The following is an 18,142-nucleotide window of genomic DNA, read 5'->3' as shown; positions in this document are numbered from 1 at the left end:
AAGACGGCACCTCCAACAGTGCAGTGCTCCTTCAGCACTGGGCGTGTCCGTCTAGCTTTATGTGCTCAAGTTCCTGGAGTAGGACTTGAACCCACAATTTTCTGACACACAGGCAAGGGTGCTGCCCACTGAGCCACAGCTGACAAATGAGTTTGGTCGTGAGTGCTGGAAAGCTGTGTAATGGCGCAAATCACAGCGGCGTTGAATCCTGTTAACCAGACATCCAAAAGGATGGAGCGTAGGTTGCTGGATTGTAATTGGGAGGGGCAATTGTTTTCTCCTTCACCCTTGCAAAGTGTACTGTGATCAACTGCTCCACTGTCAACGCATGTCACTCAACACAGACCTAACATTGAACCTAAGATCTTCATGTGTTTGGCTCAGCTGCTCACTGAGCTATTGGGAACCGCTCTGTTGGGCAGGCCACATTGTCCACATGCCCGACACAAGACTCCCAAAACAAGCGCTCAACTCGGAACTCCTACACAGCAAGCGAGCCCCAGGTGGGCAGAGGAAATGTTTCAAGGACACCCTCAAAGCCTCCTTGAGCAACATCCCCACCGGCACCTGCGAATCCCTGGCCCAAGACCGCCCTAAGTGGAGGAAGAGCATCCGGGAGGGCGCTGAGCACCTCGCGTCTTGTCGCTGAGAGCATGCAGAAACCAAGCGCAGGCAGCGGAAGTAACGTGCGGCAAACCAGATTCCCCACCCACCCTTTCCTCCAACCACTCTGTCCCACCTGTGACAGGGACTGTAATTGGACTGTACAGCCACCTGAGAACTCACTTTTAGATTTCGAAGGATTGCTGATGATGATGTTGGGAAGTGCTGCAGCTCCTTTCCATGAAAATATCAAGTAGAATGGCTACATTTCCAATTACATTAATTGAGAGTTGGGCTTCCATTTGAGGTGGCCAGAGTTAGATGCATATTGTGTTGCATACCACCAGTGATGTGGATGTAAAAAACACATTTACATCAGATTAGCCAGTGACGCAAAGATGAATGAGCCTTTTTGGGTATGATCTTTCTTCATAAAAGTTAGTAATGTATCTTTCTCTTTCAGTAATGATCTGCTTTGCCACTCCATTGTTTTTCTTTCTCTCCATTGAGTTTTGATTGTAAATAAACTTTGGAGCAAAGTCATGGTCATTTATTCATAATTTGTCCAAGGAGATGGGCATTAAAATAGTTATAACGTAGAAATGATTTTTTAGGAGCTTGTGACTATTTGTGACCCAATCAAGCTTTGTGGTGTTTACTGGATATTTGGAATGCTATCCACAGCAAATGGAATGTGCCCAAGGCCATTTTGCGATGGTTAGTATTTACTATATACAATCTATTTGAACTGTGACGCAATCTTCTATTTGACTTGGATGTGGCATGAATTACCTTCCCTAACTAGTTTTTTCACTTGCACTTTAGTGATGTTGTAATAGGTTTAATTGCTGAAACTGCTTGCTGCAAAATTGGCAAGTCCTCTTTGGATGAGCTACATTTAATTCAGCCTGTACAACATTTTTCAATTTTCAGTGGTGTTCTGGAAGTTGAAGATGAAATCTGCCCATTAGCAATTTTGAAGTGTGGAACAGTGATTCTGTGGTTAACTTATTTAATCTCAAGATTCCATTGTTCATATTGAGATTTTTGACTGTTTGGCAACTGTAGGTTGGGCCTATACTCATTGGAGTTTAGAAGAATGAGGTGTGATATTAAAACATACAGGATTCTGAGGGGTCTTGACAGGGTGGATGTAGAGAGGATGTTTCCCTTTGTGGGGGAAATTTAGAACTAGGTGGCATAGTTTCAGAATAAGTGGTCGTCCATTTAAAACGGAGAAGAGGAGGAATTTCTTCTCGAGATTAATGAATCTTTAGAACGCTCTCTATCCCAGAGAGCTGTGGAGGCTGAGTCATTGAATATATTTAAGGTGGAAATAGACAGATTTTTGAATGACATGGGTGTCGAGGGTTATGGGGAGCGGGCAGGAAAGTAGAGTTTGAGGCCATGATCTTATTGCATGGTGGAGCAGGCTCGAAGGGCCAAATGGCCTACTCCTATTTGCCTATGACCTAAATGGGATCTGGCCAGATCTCTTGGAACGTTTCTCAGTCTGAATAGCCTGGGTGGTGTGAAGGCAATTGGATGTGATTTGTAGTGTGGTGCACTGAATGAGTTTCTCTCTCTTTTTTTTTTTTCCGCTCCATTTCCACCCTTCGTTCCTCCCCCACCCACCTTCCAAAAATGTATTCGCTTGACTGATTGGGCCAGGGTGAAGAGAAGAGTTCAGGATTTGTTTTCAGATCTCTAGTGGTGCTGGTGCTGCTTTGGCTGTCAGTGAAGTGCGAGACAGTTCCTTTTGACTTTCACCTCATTTGGGGCATCACTAGCTTTCTGCTCGATCACTTTTGACGGCAGTATTACTGAAATAAGGAAGAAAAAACTTCAGCCGTGTACAATGTCCTTTTAAATGCCTGAGCAGCACTTCACAGTCAGTGTAATGTCTTCAAATGGTCTGAAGTGCCTCTGCTTGCTGGCTCTGAAATGTGCTGCACTGATATGTTACTGAGCCAGAAAGATCTCTGCTTCAATCCTTGTCTGGTGCTGAGGTAGCTGACCTCTAGTGGTAGAGCCACAATTGGCCTAACTTTTATAATGATCATGGAGAAGCAAGCCTAAATACCTACTGTTGTTTTACTATTGATTGACTCATGATGAAAATGTGTCTGTGTATTTTTTGGGTGTGGCTTTATATAACGTTATATATTGAACTGTTGCAGTTTTGGAATGTGCAAAGGAAGAATCAGTCTCATACAGAAATTTAAGAAAAGTGACTCTTGCGCAAGTCTCTGATGGGAGCCAAAGCATCTGATTTCCCAGCCACACTGTCTGTTACTTTACCTAGGCTAACAATAGCATATGAATTTTCAAGTCTCAAAATGCACTCCAATATGTTACATTGAGAAATGCTTGACCTTTAAGAAGTGCACTCGATCTTTTTTTTGGGGGAAAAAAAAATCATAATTTGAAACAATTATGCTGCTCATGAAATAAGAAATCTAATGACTAATTAACTGGAATATATCTTGTTTAAGATAGAAACTTCCGTAGTAATCTCCTCGTCATCTGAAATTTTTGCAACTGCATTTCAGGGACAGCCTACTGTACCCACTCTTCCATTGAACTATGCAAGTCAAGGTATGCTTGTGCATAAAGTGCGTATTGCTGTTTGCTTGACTTGGGTCAGCATTTTTGTGCACGTGTTTGGGGTGCAAGACGATTGATTGGGAAGCACGCTTGGCAATTGAAGGTGATCAAAATTCTTACCGACGCTTTCTATACTCCACTATTCTAGAAGTGAAATAGTTAACAGGACAATTAATATTTCCACTAGTGAGCATACATCCATTTGTTAAACTTCATTAATTTTGTGACTGAAGCCAAGCTGTAATCTTCAGCATTCAATTTGTGTGTACCACCGTACAGCCTTTGAAATGATAAGCAGTGCAATTTTATCCATTGTTCATTGTTCAAAATGGTTGCTTACGATGAAGCTGAAAAAGTATGAAGTGAAAAATACCAGCAAGTTGTCATTGTGAACAAATGTTAATATCTGGCAAGGTTATTTACAGAATTGGTCTATCTCCCTGCTGAAGTTCACTTTTGTACAGCGGTGTTTTTCAGAGTTTTGTGGCCGAGGGAGATTTCCCCCTGCGAATATTGTTCCACCTTTGTCATAATTTATTAAAGATGCTCATTGCAGAAAATATCACTGCAGAAATAATAAAGTCTAGCAAATATTAAATTGCAGCAGTCTGATGACTGAACTCCAGTTTGGAAATAGATGTTAATATGCAGAGTATTTCATTTAAAAATCTTAACATGACGACAGTGGTGTCTCTTTCGAGTAATCAACTGACAAAAAATATAAAGACCGAGCCAGCTACTTCTGAGGCGGTAGAAGGCTTACCTTTTGTGATTTTTGGAAACATTTGGTATATTAGTGTCTTGTATACGGCTGCTTCTTCAGAATTCCTCTGACCAAGACATTCTGCGCCCTCCACCTGCCTGCTCCCCTCCGCCCCCGCTCTTTTCCCCTCTACTCCCTGACTGACTTTTCAACTGTAGTGCATCATCTCTTAGCTAATTGCAAGCATTGAGAGTGAGTATTTATAAATACTTTGCAAAACTGTCCACGCTAGTGTTCTTGTGGACATTGATGTCGCATTATTTTCACGTGTACGGGTTCAGAATAGGTATATTGAATCCAACAAATGTACTCCCACCAAATTCTTCTCATGTTCGGCTTTGGTTTTAGGGATGCAGATTTACCTAGCTGTCTTTGTGCTTTGAAAAAAATTGCAAATGCTGGCAATAGCAAAAGGCTGTCTGCTTGATTTTCTGATGAATATGAAGGAATAGCTTCAGGATTATATTCGGTATAATAGTGAAGTTGGTAGGTGGGTTTTGGGGGTGGGGGGGCGCAGAAGGAATGCATTTGGAATTGATGTTTTGAAGATCCTTTGAAGTAAGATGTATTTTGCAAGGATCTGCATAATTTTAACCTGGACTGTGAAAAATGAATAGTATACTAAGAATATAAAATTAATTCTATGATTTATAGTGCTGATTTAGTCAAGAAAATGCCTGATTCCATCAGATCAGCTATTGCTTATTTAGGATATAAAGGGATAAAAGGAAATTGTTATTGGAGAATCTGGGAAAAGTTCAATGATGTATTAGCAGTATTCAGATAACTTGCTCATTGCGTTGCCCATGGTCAATTGACGTTGCACAAGATGGCAACTAAGTAGGGAGGGAGACTTCAGAAATTTGCATTACAGAGCCAACTAGTGGCACGAGCCTGCAACTAAACCATGATCTTAGATTTAGCATCAAATGTTGATGCAAAAGCATGACCAAAATTTCTAACGGGAAATGGGGTTTATGAACAGGAAGTAGGTGCCAAATGAAAGATTTTTAATATATAGATTCTGTGCAGCGCAAGTCTCTGTTTGTATATCTAAACACATTAATAACAACTGCTATTTGTGTTCATATAGCTCTCCACATATCGATGATGAGATTTGCAGGCAGTGGACAAAGAACAGGCAACTGACCAGGAGGCAGAAAGTGGGATTGAGGGAGGCAAAACATAGTCAGGAATGGAAGTCTTGATGCTTTGGAAGGCAGGGAGGGATATGTCAAGAGTGAATGAGTTTGAGGGCTGGGATATGCGGTGGGTCTGAAGTTGTGATCTGCCAACATGAAATTAGTAATTCCTGCTTGCAGTCTGCAGGGTGAGGGGCCAGTTAGGGACTGGAGCGATTCTTAATTTACAGGGAAGGGCAATTTTTGCAGAACCAGTGACCCAAATGGCAGATTTTTCAATGATTCTGCCAGTGTGTAAACTCATTGGCAGTCCCCAAATCAGTCAAATCTGATCAAAGGGCTAATGCAGAAATAATGCGTTTAAACATTTAGTCTTCGTACTGATATAGAAACGTACACTAATAGTACAGCCGACAACTAAGAATTCAAGGTTTTTCATAATGTTCAGAAATATAGTTTTCCAATATTTTGATTGAAACAACCTAAATAACACAGTAGGAATTTTGTGCTTTTTAAAAAAAAAAAAATTGAATTCAGATTGAGTGGATTTAGTATGGATTATTTTAATACATTTATTTTTAATTTTATATATTATCACAAAGACACACTAATTGGAGAAAGTAATTTTTGTTTTCATTCCAGGTGCAACTAAATTCATCAACAGAAATATGAAAGACAGCCAGGATTTTAATTAAGTCAATGAACTGGCTGATTCAAATGTTTGCAGACAATTTTTGCATAGCTAGTTTCACAGTTGCAAGAGCAGTTTGAGATTGGTGCACATAAAGACCATGCTCAGGATGTGTGCAATTATGTAGATGAGGGAAGGTACTGACTGAATCTGATGGGTTGACAGCTTCTCAAAAGAAACGGCCACAGACTGTTTTCAATTTATGCAAAATGTAATACTGATACATTCAGTGTTGCTTGTTCTATTATTCCCTTATTTTGTATGGCTTTTATGTTCCATTGAATTGGAAAATTATATGTCAGTAATGTAACCTGCAAAGAGGTATTGTGATGTTTTGAAGATGAACTTACCCAAGAAGCATAAAAGCAGTGTTAAATTTGCTTATGGGGAGAAATTAATGATTTTGCTGTCTTTTATGCAGTTGCAAGGTTTCATATTTTACTGCAAGTTCCAGTTTGGTTCTGGAGGCACAGTTGTGACAATAAAGCTCACTGTTACAAGGTATGAGGCCATGGAGTGGGAGGATTTAGTTTCATGCGCCCCTCCCGGAACCCACATGCTGAGTGTCTATCTGATTTCACCCGTGCCACAGGGGGAGGCCGGGCCCATTCCGAGGATGCAACTGAACAGTGCCAACAGCATCCTCAAGCAAATTACTTGGTCACCGACTTGGATGGGAAGCGGTGCATGGCATTGGAGAGAAAAAAAAACAGGGCAAAAGTGTTGGCGCCTTGCCTTCCTTTCATATCTACCCATTTGATAGTTAAGTAGGTTTTTGCTTTCTTCCCTGTCTATGGAAAGTCTTGGTGCACTTTCGCATGATCATAGATAGAAAGAAGAAAGAATTGGATTTATAAAGTTCTTTTCACGACCACCGGACCTCCCAAAGCGCTTTGCAGCCAATGAAGTACTTTGGGAGTGCAGTCACTGTTGCAATGTAGGAAATGCGGCAGCCATTTTGCGCACAGCAAGCTCCCACGAACAGCATGATAATGACCAGATAAACTTCTTATGTTGATTGAAGGATAAATATTGGCCAGAACACTGGGGATAACTCCCCTGCTCTTCGAAATAGTGCCACGGGATCTTTTGCATCCACCTGAGAAAGCTGACTGGTCTCATCTGAAAGATGGCACCTCCAACAGTGCAGCGCTCCCTCAGATTACAATTCTGTGTAAACCTGTGCATTATTTTCTCATAGTCGAGGGACTCCTGGCAAAGGGGAACAATACTCCCTGTGCCTCCAAACTGAGACCAACTAACAGCACAGATGGGGAAGGGTTAAATGCCGGAATTTCTCCGTAAGGCTGAATTCCACACCACCTGTTTACCCAATGAGTTATCAAGAGTTCCAAGAAACCTCTGGAATCAGCAGCACATTTTAATATGATGTGATCGGGGGCCCAGGGGCAGCGATATATGTGCGCACTAGGTCCGTGCAGCAGAGCTGGTCTCCAATCGTCCTGGTTAATCCTTGCCACTGGACCAAGACCTAGCTCTGTCAAGCCCGTGTGGTGGCTGGTGTGCAACAGCCACCCCACGTTTAAAAGAAAGCACGCACAGGCATCTTCCACTCTCTAGCATTTAGTTCGGGATCTGGAATATTCGGTCCTTCATTGAACTCATCCTTTTTTGGCAAGTCATCCTTGCTATGAGGGACTGCCTATGACGATGATGCTCCCTCAGCACTGCACTGGAGTGTCAGCCTAGATTTATGTGCTTAAGTCTCGAGTGGGACTTGAACCCACAATCTCCTGACTCGGAGGTGAGCGTGCTACCCACTGAGCCATGGCTGACACTAAATATTTTCACTGGCCTTTAACTTTAGAAACCTTACTGTGGAAGAGGAAAAATTAAGTATTTCATCCCTTCTCTGAAATGGGAAGGTGTATTTTTGGTTCATGTTCTTTCCTTTTCCGCTTCCCTAGTGCTAAATAGACAAGTGCTTTTTTACATCTTGGTTACCTAGTTCAACATTTCTGTTATTTGTGTGTTCAGCAGTTACTGCCTTTGAGCAACGAGGGGTTGAAATCATCATTCTCCTGGCCCCAGTCGGAGACCATCACAAAGGCTCGGCAATTGTTCATCTATAGTTTGTACTTCATGCATAGCTGGCTGATCTATCTGTGTGCAGTATATTTTGATTTTCAGAGATGTTCGGAGATACAGATGGGATTACCTTGATATGTACATGCCTCATTACCATTAGCAAAAATGCCTTGGTACATTACTCTTTAATAATTCAGCTCTTAAAATTGATATCTGATGTACTGAAAATGTTGAGCACCTTGTGTTATCTTTCAAAGTAAAACGTATTCCCATAACTTGAGGTTTGTTTTTAAAATAAATGCTTCCAGGTGCTTTGATAGTGGGCACGTACAGATGGATGTCTGTGTTTGCCAACCAAGGAGGGTTTGTGTTGCATAACTCTTGCTATATCATTCCACATATTAAGGTCAGGTTACCACATAAAAAAATAATTTGTAACTACTGGTTTGTCAGAGACCCAAAAATACAACAGGAAATGTAAAATTTGGGAAGCAAAAGGTTGATTACATTTCAGAAACCCAGATGGAAAATAGGGCAGTAGGGACACTAGTTTAATTCTCTGAAGCTCAGCTGAATTCCAGTTCTTGTTTATGGTGTGACAATGAGCGGCGTTGAATACTGCTCACAGCTCTACAACCCTCCGAGAACTCTGCGTTCCTCTGACTGTAGCCTCTTGTGCATCCCCTCCATTGTCCCTCCATTGGCGGCTGTGGCTTCAGTTGTCTTGGCTCTGAGCTCTTGAATTCCTTCCTTAAACCCCTCTATCTTCTTCAACACGCTCCTTAAAACCTAGCTCTTTGACCTGCACTAATCTTATATGGCTTGGTGTCAAATTTTTTGTAACGTTCCTGTGAAGTGCCAAAGGACATTAAAGGCGCTATATAAATGCAAGTTGTTGTAGCACACCCTCAGTACTGTAGTGTTGGCGTGGGTTATGTAATCCTGACTGAAGGAGGTGCTGCCACTGAGCAAAGGCTGTCACCGATGGCTGCACTTTCTTCACTTTGAACTGTTCTATTCTATTGTGTGCTTATGAAAATAATGAGTCTTTGAAAAGTAACATGAAAATCACTCAGTTTGAAATTTTAAAAGCTCATTGCCTTTTATTTAGGGATCAATTAAACATGTATATTGTGAGGTGATTAGCCAAGTCAGAAATTGTGCTTCAATGAAAACACTTCAGGATGAATTACCACCTAATGACTGCAAATATTGTTTGTATTTAACTGAAAGGTGACACTTTTTTGGCTCCTGATCAGTTCAAACCGCCCAAAGTGGAGGAAGAGCATCCAGGAAGGCGCTGAGCACCTCGAGTCTCATCGGTGAGAGCAAACTGAAGACAAGCATAGACAACAGAAGGAGCTTGCAGCAACCCAGGCACTCGACCCACCCTGTTCCTTCAACAACCGTCGACCCCACCTGTGACCGAGACTGTAGGTCTCGCATTGGACTCCTCAGTCACCTGAGCAGTCACTTAGAGTGGAAGCAAGTCATCCCCTACTCCGAGGGACTGCCTAAGATCAGTTCGAGCTGCTGTTGTGCACTGTAGGATTGGACAATCCCATCCATCTTTCACAAGCAGTAGATTTAGCGAGTCCCAACACATGCAAATGGTGGTTGGTTCTGTTGACATACAATGTCACATACAAAGGACATCCCTAGTAAACAAAAACTGATGCAGCCAAGTGCAGAGTGTATGCCCATTTTCCATAAACCTCCCACCAGTTTCACATGCTGTCCAGCTATGGTGTGCTATTTGATTTTGATCATTAGTGCTGGGTTTTGTGGAAGCAGGTGTTATCTGGATGGCTGGTGAATTGGAACAAGCATTTAGCTGAGCAGTGCATCCGATTCGCACTGTGAATCTAAGTAACATCATTTCCTTCTGTGTGGTTTGAAGAAATCACCAACACTTTGTCTCTCGTCTCAGCCTCTGTGTTTCAAGCAAATTGCTTTTATATGGACATGCTTCGAATTTTTGTGGTTTGTTACTGCTGACGGGTGCCAGTTTGTGCCTGCTCTTTCCTGTACTGTGCTTAGAAGATGGCAATCATCAGTAAAACTGGCAAATTCCTGTTGGTGTGAAGGTCATACCTGTACGCAAAAGAAATTTGAACTATTAGAGATTAAACATGCACTTTCTCCCCCACCTTTGCACAACCCCCACGCCCCCATTCACCACTGGCATTCGACGCTTCTGACTTTTTGAAACTTATTCAAACGGCGACTTTTACAGTGGCAAACAGGAGGTGAACCAGTAACATTTAGTTTCTGTTTAGAGTAAATTGGTTTACACTACAGTAGCAGGAAGTACGCTTGCGTTTAGAGTCATCAGCCAGCCGTGTGAATCTTAAGACAACAGCATGGGATTGTCTGAGGCGAATTCAGAGTACTTTTGTTTATCAGTGTGCTGACTCTTGCTTTTGAATTGGCTCGGGTTCCATCTTGGGCCTGAATTGGAGGTCTGGCATTACAGTACCGAGAGGGTTAAGGAATTTGAGTTTAAGGCCGAGGAGACAATGAGCTGATTTCTAGTTTGAGAATGCAGGAAGGAGGAAGTGTCTGGGATGGTATATCTCGGAGCTCGCCAGAATTAAGGAAGAGGAGGAGAATTACTGAAAGACACAATTACCATAGTGTCAATTAAAATGGTTGGAAAAATTGGAACGCAGCAGGCTGAAGTTAAGACTCTGCACCTTTCTCCTGCAATCTGATAACTCTTAACTTTGCACCAATCAACAACAACAACTTGTATTTATATAGCGCCTTAAACGTAATGAAATGTCAGAAGGCGCTTCGCAGGAGTATTGAGAGATAATAAAATTTGACACCGAGCCACATGAGAAATTAGGGCAGGTGACCAAAAGCTTGGTCAGAGAGGTAGGTTTTAAGGATTGTTTTGAAGGAGGAAAGGGGTAGAGAGGCGGAGCAGTTTAGGCAGGGAGTTTGAGCTTGGGGCCGAGGCAGCTGAAAACACGGCCACCGATGGTTGAGCGATTATAATCAGGGATGTTCAGGAGGACAGAATTAGAGGAGCGGAGACTCGGTGGTGTGGGGGGTTTGTGGGGCTGGAGGAGATTAGAGATGGGCGGGGGCGAGGTCATTGAGGGATTTGAAAACAAGGTGTGAATTTTGAAATCGAAAGAAAAGGACCTTAAAAGAATAAGTCCTGATCACGAGCAAGATTTCCCCTCTTTTTTTGGGGGGGGGAGGGGGGGGCACGCCTTTAACAGGCTATGTGGCCTATTCAAAAGTCCGAGCTGGCGCGGTTTTCAAAATGTAAAAGTTGGCTCTAGTGTGTGGGGGTGGGGTCCCTGGAGTGCTGTATGGCTGTGCAGCCTAAAGGGAACATTGGGCATGAGTTCAATGGGATCCTGGCTATTAAATGCTAACCATTCCAATTTGAATAGTGAGATACCATTAACCAGCGGTTGTGGGATGGTTATCATTTTCTGAATGCAATTGGGGGCTGCCACTTGTGCCGGGTCCATAATGAAATGCTGTATCATGGTGGCATGAGAATAGATGGTACATTCAATAGTCAGCAGCTATTTACTTAGAACAGAGTTCAAATTCTTCCGATCCTGTGACCTGATAGTTTGAAGGTGGAATGTATATTTAACAACAACTTGCATTTATATAACATCTTTAATATAAATTTTCCCAAGGCGCTTCACAGGAGTGTTAGCAAATCAAGCCACGAGAGATTAGGGTAGGTGATCAAAAGCTTGGTCAAAGAGGTAGGTTTCAAATTAATTAGTACTCCAATAACTACTTTTATTTATATAGCGCCTTTAACATAAAATGTCCTAAGGCGCTTCACAGCAGTGTTATAAGACAAAACAGATAAATTTGACACCGAACGACATGAGAAGAAATTATGGCAGATGACCAAATTACACAACTGACTTCCTACTGTCTGTAGTAGCTGGTGGCCGCATTTTGCGGAAATGCTTGCTGCTCTGAAAATCAACACCTGATGTAAAAAATAATTTGGTGACTTACCAAATGAGTCTTCAATGTAATCCGAATCTCCATTACAGAGTGCTTCAGGTGAATGGGAACATTTGCACACCGTCTTTGTCCTGTGGAGCTGAATGAGTATATTGTGGGGCTTTGGCAGCATTTCCACTTGAAATGTAGGGATGTAAGGATCCAGATTTAGAAATTTTACTCGTACCTCTCCACAAACAATTTAATCTAAAGAAATGAGAAGTTTCACTTCTACCTTCATTTGTGTTGTAGGTTTTGAGGAGAGAAAATGAGAAAAATTATGTGTTGAAGGAATTGTTGAGCAAATTAAAATGAAGGACCGAGATAGTGGATAGGAAGGGCCTATTTTCCTTAACAGAGGGACCAACAACCAGGGGGCATAGATTTAAAGTAGTTGGGAGAAGGGTTAGAGGGGAGGTGAGAGAACGTTTTCACCCAGTGGGTGGTGGGGATCTGGAACTCGCTGCCTGAAAGGGTGCTAGAGGCAGAAACGCTTGCCACATTTAAAAAAAAATAAATTAAATAAATACTTGAATTGCCAGAACCTACAGGGCTATGGACCAAGAGCTGGAAGATGGGATTAGGCTGCGTAGCTCTCTTCCGACCAGCACAGACACGATGGGCTGAATGGCTTCCTTCTGTGTCGTAATTTTTCTACGCTTCTATGAAAATGGTCTGTGTTCTAAATCAACAACCTTATTTGAATTTTTATTTGCTATTTTCTGGTTAAGTATTTGTGTTTAACAATTCATAACCTGGTACTATATTCTTCCACACACTTTCTCGAATATATGGTAAAATGTAACTGAATAATATGGTATGCTGATGCAATTATGTATAACAAATGGTGGCACTGCTGGTTTTTCAAGATAATGTACTGTAAGAATTCTATTGGGTATCGACAGTTGGTTGGACACTGTTTTTGCTAGCCTTGATGCATTTTGGAAATAGATTAGATTTTAATTGTCTTCAATTAAACCCCCTCCCCTTTGTAATATTGAGACAACATTGTTCCATGGTTCATTTAACCATTTACATATCACACTGAGTTAATTGTCTCAAAGATTGGGTGGTTGTCCTGCAGATTTTATGGTTCGTTTTAAGGGTTTATATAACCTTTTTATGCTTCTTTTCTTCATTGTTTTGTTGAAGGAAGGATTCAGAGCAATGTCCCCTCTGAACTGCACGTGTGCGTGACCACACAGTGAATTGCGAGGTCAGGCCGTGCTTTTGCATTGGAAATACCGCTCCCGCGCAGAAATTTAAAGGGGCCGCACATTGAAATGATCAGGCCACGCAGAACATAGTGCAGCCTACATTGATTCAGGGATTTGCTCACTTCCTCCTTTTTGGAGGCCTCAAAGGCACCTGAACACCTCGTGCAAAAAGAAAATTCAGCACAAAGCAAGCCGAGCTTTATAGTCTTGGTCACCCTAAATTTTCAGAACGGACTCCAAATGTAAAAGCATTGTGTTTTTTTTGGTGACCGCCATGTGTAATGTTGACCAGGTGCCGTTGATTATTCAATAAATGTCACCAAGTCCGCAGGATAAAATGGAACGTTGCTCAGACTAGCTTCTGGGTCATCGGAAACTGAGCATTCAATGCTAATTTTTTTTTAAAAAGCATTTCTAAACACTTTTCAGTTCCTCTTTTGTATGTGTGTTTATAGTGCAAGCGTACAGCTGTAGATTCTGTTCCGTGGGTGGTGACTAATTGTTGTAATTTAATTCTACTTCCAAGTACATTTCAATAGCTGTTCAGCAGACGAGTGATACTTAATGTTGCATACAGCCTGTTGTAAATCTTGTTTAATGGTAAAGCTATTTATACATTTCAAATCCAAATAAATTTTACTCAACAGATTGAGAACATATATTAACATTAAGGATGCCAGTGACTGTTCATCTAGTTTGTAATCCCACAGTTGCTTAAAACTTAATACATTTACCCCTCCTGATTTGATGTGAAAAGCAGTGTTTTGAGCTTGACAAATGAGACCCCATCAATCTTGGGTTTGGCATTTGCTTGTAAAGCTAGCATTGGGGATGCTTGTTATCAATTAAATGGCATTTCCTTTTAAACAAAGTCACTCGGCTCGTGCAAGTATCTCGCATAAAGAAATAGGGCATAGGAAGGAATTTAGAATTGCAGCAGTCATTTCAGGGTGGATTTGAAGGGATTCTAAACTCAACCATACTTTAAAAAAAAAAGCTGTTCCTTTGTTGCTATCCACGAACGGTTTTGGTCAGCAGTATAAAGGGGTGTATTTGAAATACAAACATCCATAGAGATCATGAAATCCCTTCTACAGGCACTAGTTCTCTTTCTCTTCCCCCCCCCCCCCCCCCCCACCCCGTCTCTTTCCTCTCCACTCCCCCCTACCCAGTGTCTCTTCTCACCCACCCCCCTCTCCCACAGTGTCGTTGTGAGGAGGATGCAAAGACACTGCAAGGCAATTTTAGATAGGTTGAGTGAGTGGGGAAAACACGTGGCAGATGCAGTATAACGTGGATAAATGTGAAGCTATGTACTTTGGTAGGATAAACATAAGGACAAAGTATTATTTAAATGGTGATGGCTTGGGAAGTGTTGATATACAGAGGGACTTGGGTGTCCTTGTACACCAGTCATTGAAAGCAAACATGCAGATGCAGCTAGGAAGGCAAATGGTATGTTGGCCTTCGTTGAAAGAGGATTTGAGTACAGGAGCAAGGATGTCTTACTATAGTTATACAGGTGATACTTGGTGATACTGCGCCTGGAGTATTGGGTAAGGAGACCAAAACTGCACACAAGAAAGCACTCGCTCAATAGCAAGAATGTCCTTAAGTTAGGAGACCAAAACTGTACACAATACTCCAGGTGTGGCCTCACCAAGGCCCTGTACAACTGTAGTAACACCTCCCTGTCCCTGTACTCAAATCCCCTCGCTATGAAGGCCAACATGCCATTTGCTTTCTTAACCGCCTGCTGTACCTGCATGCCAACCTTCAATGACTCATGTACCATGACACCCAGGTCTCGTTGCACCTCCCCTTTTCCTAATCTGTCACCATTCAGATAATAGTCTGTCTCTGTTTTTACCACCAAAGTGGATAACCTCACATTTATCCACATTATACTTCATCTGCCATGCATTTGCCCACTCACCTAACCAAGTCACTCTGCAGCCTCATAGCATCCTCCTCGCAGCTCACACTGCCACCCAACTTAGTGTCATCTGCAAATTTGGAGATACTACATTTAATCCCCTCGTCTAAATCATTAATGTACAATGTAAACAGCTGGGGCCCCAGCACAGAACCTTGCGGTACCCCACTAGTCACTGCCTGCCATTCTGAAAAGTCCCCATTTACTCCTACTCTTTGCTTCCTGTCTGCCAACCAGTTCTCAATCCACGTCAGCACACTACCCCCAATCCCATGTGCTTTAACTTTGCACATTAATCTCTTGTGTGGGATCTTGTCGAAAGTCTTCTGAAAGTCCAAATACATCACATCAACTGGTTCTCCCTTGTCCACTCTACTGGAAACATCCTCACAAAATTCCAGATGATTTGTCAAGCATGATTTCCCTATCATGTCACCACTTTCCAAATGCGCTGTTATGACATCCTTAATAATTGATTCCATCATTTTACCCACTAATGTCAGGCTGACCGGTCTATAAGTCCCTGTTTTCTCTCTCCCTTTTTTTTTAAAAAGTGGGGTTACATTGGCTGCACTCCATTCCATAGGAACTGATCCAGAGTCTATGGAATGTTGGAAAATGACTCAATGCATCCGCTATTTGCAAGGCCACCTCCTTAAGTACTCTGAGATGCAGACCATCAGGCCCTGGGGGTTTATCAGCCTTCAATCCCATTAATTTCCCCAACACAATTTCTCGACTAATAAGGATTTCTCTCAGTTCCTCCTCCTTACTCGACCCTCTGACCCCTTTTATATCCGGAAGGTTGTTTGTGTCCTCCTTAGTGAATACCGAACCACTTGGTCTGCCATTTCTTTGTTCCCCGTTATGACTTCCCCTGATTCTGACTGCAGGGGACCTACGTTTGTCTTTACTAACCCTTTTCTCTTTACATATCTATAGAAGCTTTTGTAGTCCGTTTTAATGTTCCTTGCAAGCTTCCTCTCGTACTCTTGTATTAGAATAATGAGAGGGGATCTCATTGGAACGTATAAAATTAGACGGGGTTGGATAGACTGGATGTGGGGAGGATGTTTCCCCTGGCTGGGAAGTCACAGTCTCAGGATACAGTGTAGGAAATGTAGGACCGAGATGAGAATTTAGAGATGAGGAAGAGCTTTTTCACTCGGAGGGTACTGAACCCTGTGGAATTCTCGACCACAGAAGGCTGTGGAGGACAAGTCGTTGAATATATTTGAGGGAGATGGATAGATTTCGAGAAACAAAAGACATCAAGGGGTATGGGGAAAAACCGGGACTATGGTGCTGAGATCAGCCACGATCATATTGAATGGCAGTGCAAATTGGAAGGGCCGAATGGCCTACTACTGTTCCTATTTTCTCTGTTTCCTCTCTCTCTCTCTCTCTCTCTCTCTCATCCTCATCCTCATCCTCCTCCTCATCCTTGCCTCCAGCCGTGTCCTTGTGTTCCCTAATTGGGAATACTGAGGAAAATCAAGTGAGGATGAGGCTTGCAATTATGTTAAACACAATCGGTCTGCGCTATCGTGTACTGCACCCTGCGGAGCCGAGTACTCGTACAAAAATTCTGTCTATTTGCTTTAAGTGAAAGAAACCTCTCTGAAAGACCCCATGCCGTATCCTATACTGGTGCAATTGGTCGGGTCACTAGGTATGTTTGTGGATGTATTCCCTCCTTTAATCATGGTCTGTTCTGTGCTATGTGGTATTGTCATTTGTGCTGCAATAGTCTTTTTTTGTTATGGCCCCTTTGAGGAAGATGATTAACATGCACACGTTAGTTTGCAGTTTGTTGCGTATTGTAATATGAAATTGGAACATTGTTTTTCTTCCCTTCGGAGTGCTGACCTGTCGCGTTTATTCTGTTGCACAATGTGTTTGTGATTGTTGTACAGCTACCAATTCAAAGTGGTTAGCTACCATGCAGCAGACAACTAGATTGCTAACATTTAGAAGAATGAGAGGTGATCTCACTGAAATATGCAAAATTCTTACAGGTCTTGACAGGGTAGATGCAGGGAGGATATTTCCCCTGGCTGGGGGAGTCGAGAACCTGGGGTCACAGTCTCAGAATAAGAGGTCAGCCATTTTGGACTGATGAGGAGAAAATTCTTCAGAGGGTGGTGAATCTTTGGAATTCTCTGCCCCAGAGGGCTGTGGAGGCTCAGTCGTTGAGTATATTAAAGACAGATATCGATAGATTTTTCAATGTTAAGGGAATTGAGGGATAGTGCAGGAAAGTGGAGTTGAGGTAGATCAGCCATGATCTCATTGAATGGCAGAGCAGGCTTGAGGGGCCGAATGGCCTACTCCTATTTCTTATGTTCTTAACGGCAAACTTTAAAAAAAATTATGTAGATTTCTTAAATCATTCTACCATTCTGACTTCAGCTTTGTGATGTGCAACTTTCAGACCTGATGTGAATCTTGTGCCTCCTCCAACCATTAATACAAGCCAATTGTATTACTAGGCAGTAAAACGGGCAAAGGTGGGAATGTGATGTAGGTTTGTCAGCAACAGAAATAATTTAGTGTTCCAGCATTTGCTATATTTATTCAAGTTTCAATACATTCAGGTTATTAGAGCACATCCTTTGTCGAATTAGTGACTTACTGAGTTCTTAATTTGCTTTTTTTCTATGCATATTGCTGAGATATTGTCAACAGTAGGAATAGAATATTCACGCAAGTAATTCTTTGTAGACATAGACTAGTGATGGTGTATAAACCGCTACGATTGAACGTCATTGTATAAATACAGCCTCCTTCGGTTCTATACTTTCCCCTTTCATTGTCTTAGTTTTCCGTTACACTCTCGATAGAGATTTGAGTCTAACTTGATGATGACTCATTTTGTGTCTCTTCCAATCCCTTCCCATTTTGTGCGGGGGCTGTAAGTGAAAGACATTGAATGTAGACCGAATGATCTGTGTTATGTCAATTCATGCCAATTGATCACGAAGATGTTGGGTGAGCGCAAGATTGGTGGCTGTTTCTAGCCGCCCTCCCTTCCCCTGCCATATTTGAATAAACTGGTATTACTCGATGTCTTGATTTTACACGTGAAGAATTAGCACTTGGGCATGTAGTTGGAGCATTGCTGGCACAATGGGGCTGCAT

At 42.2% G+C, this 18,142-nt stretch overlaps 1 protein-coding gene across 5 annotated transcripts in view; it reads left to right on the top strand.

The window, feature by feature from the left end:
- The window catches only part of csk (C-terminal Src kinase), a 139,960-nt gene that overhangs the window by 42,888 nt on the left and 78,930 nt on the right, over positions 1-18,142 (top strand). Inside the window, exon 3 of one of the 5 annotated variants that reach the window (XM_070865045.1) lies at positions 1,218-1,320. The exons of the other annotated variants lie outside the window; for them this stretch is intronic. The gene's annotated coding sequence lies outside the window, so the exon portion shown is untranslated. The remainder of the gene's footprint in view (positions 1-1,217; positions 1,321-18,142) is intronic. 5 annotated transcript variants of the gene reach the window in all.

This window comes from Pristiophorus japonicus, chromosome 21, assembly GCF_044704955.1.
Source record: "Pristiophorus japonicus isolate sPriJap1 chromosome 21, sPriJap1.hap1, whole genome shotgun sequence".
Taxonomy (NCBI): Eukaryota; Metazoa; Chordata; class Chondrichthyes; family Pristiophoridae; genus Pristiophorus; species Pristiophorus japonicus.
This window is presented reverse-complemented; position numbering and strand designations above follow the sequence as displayed.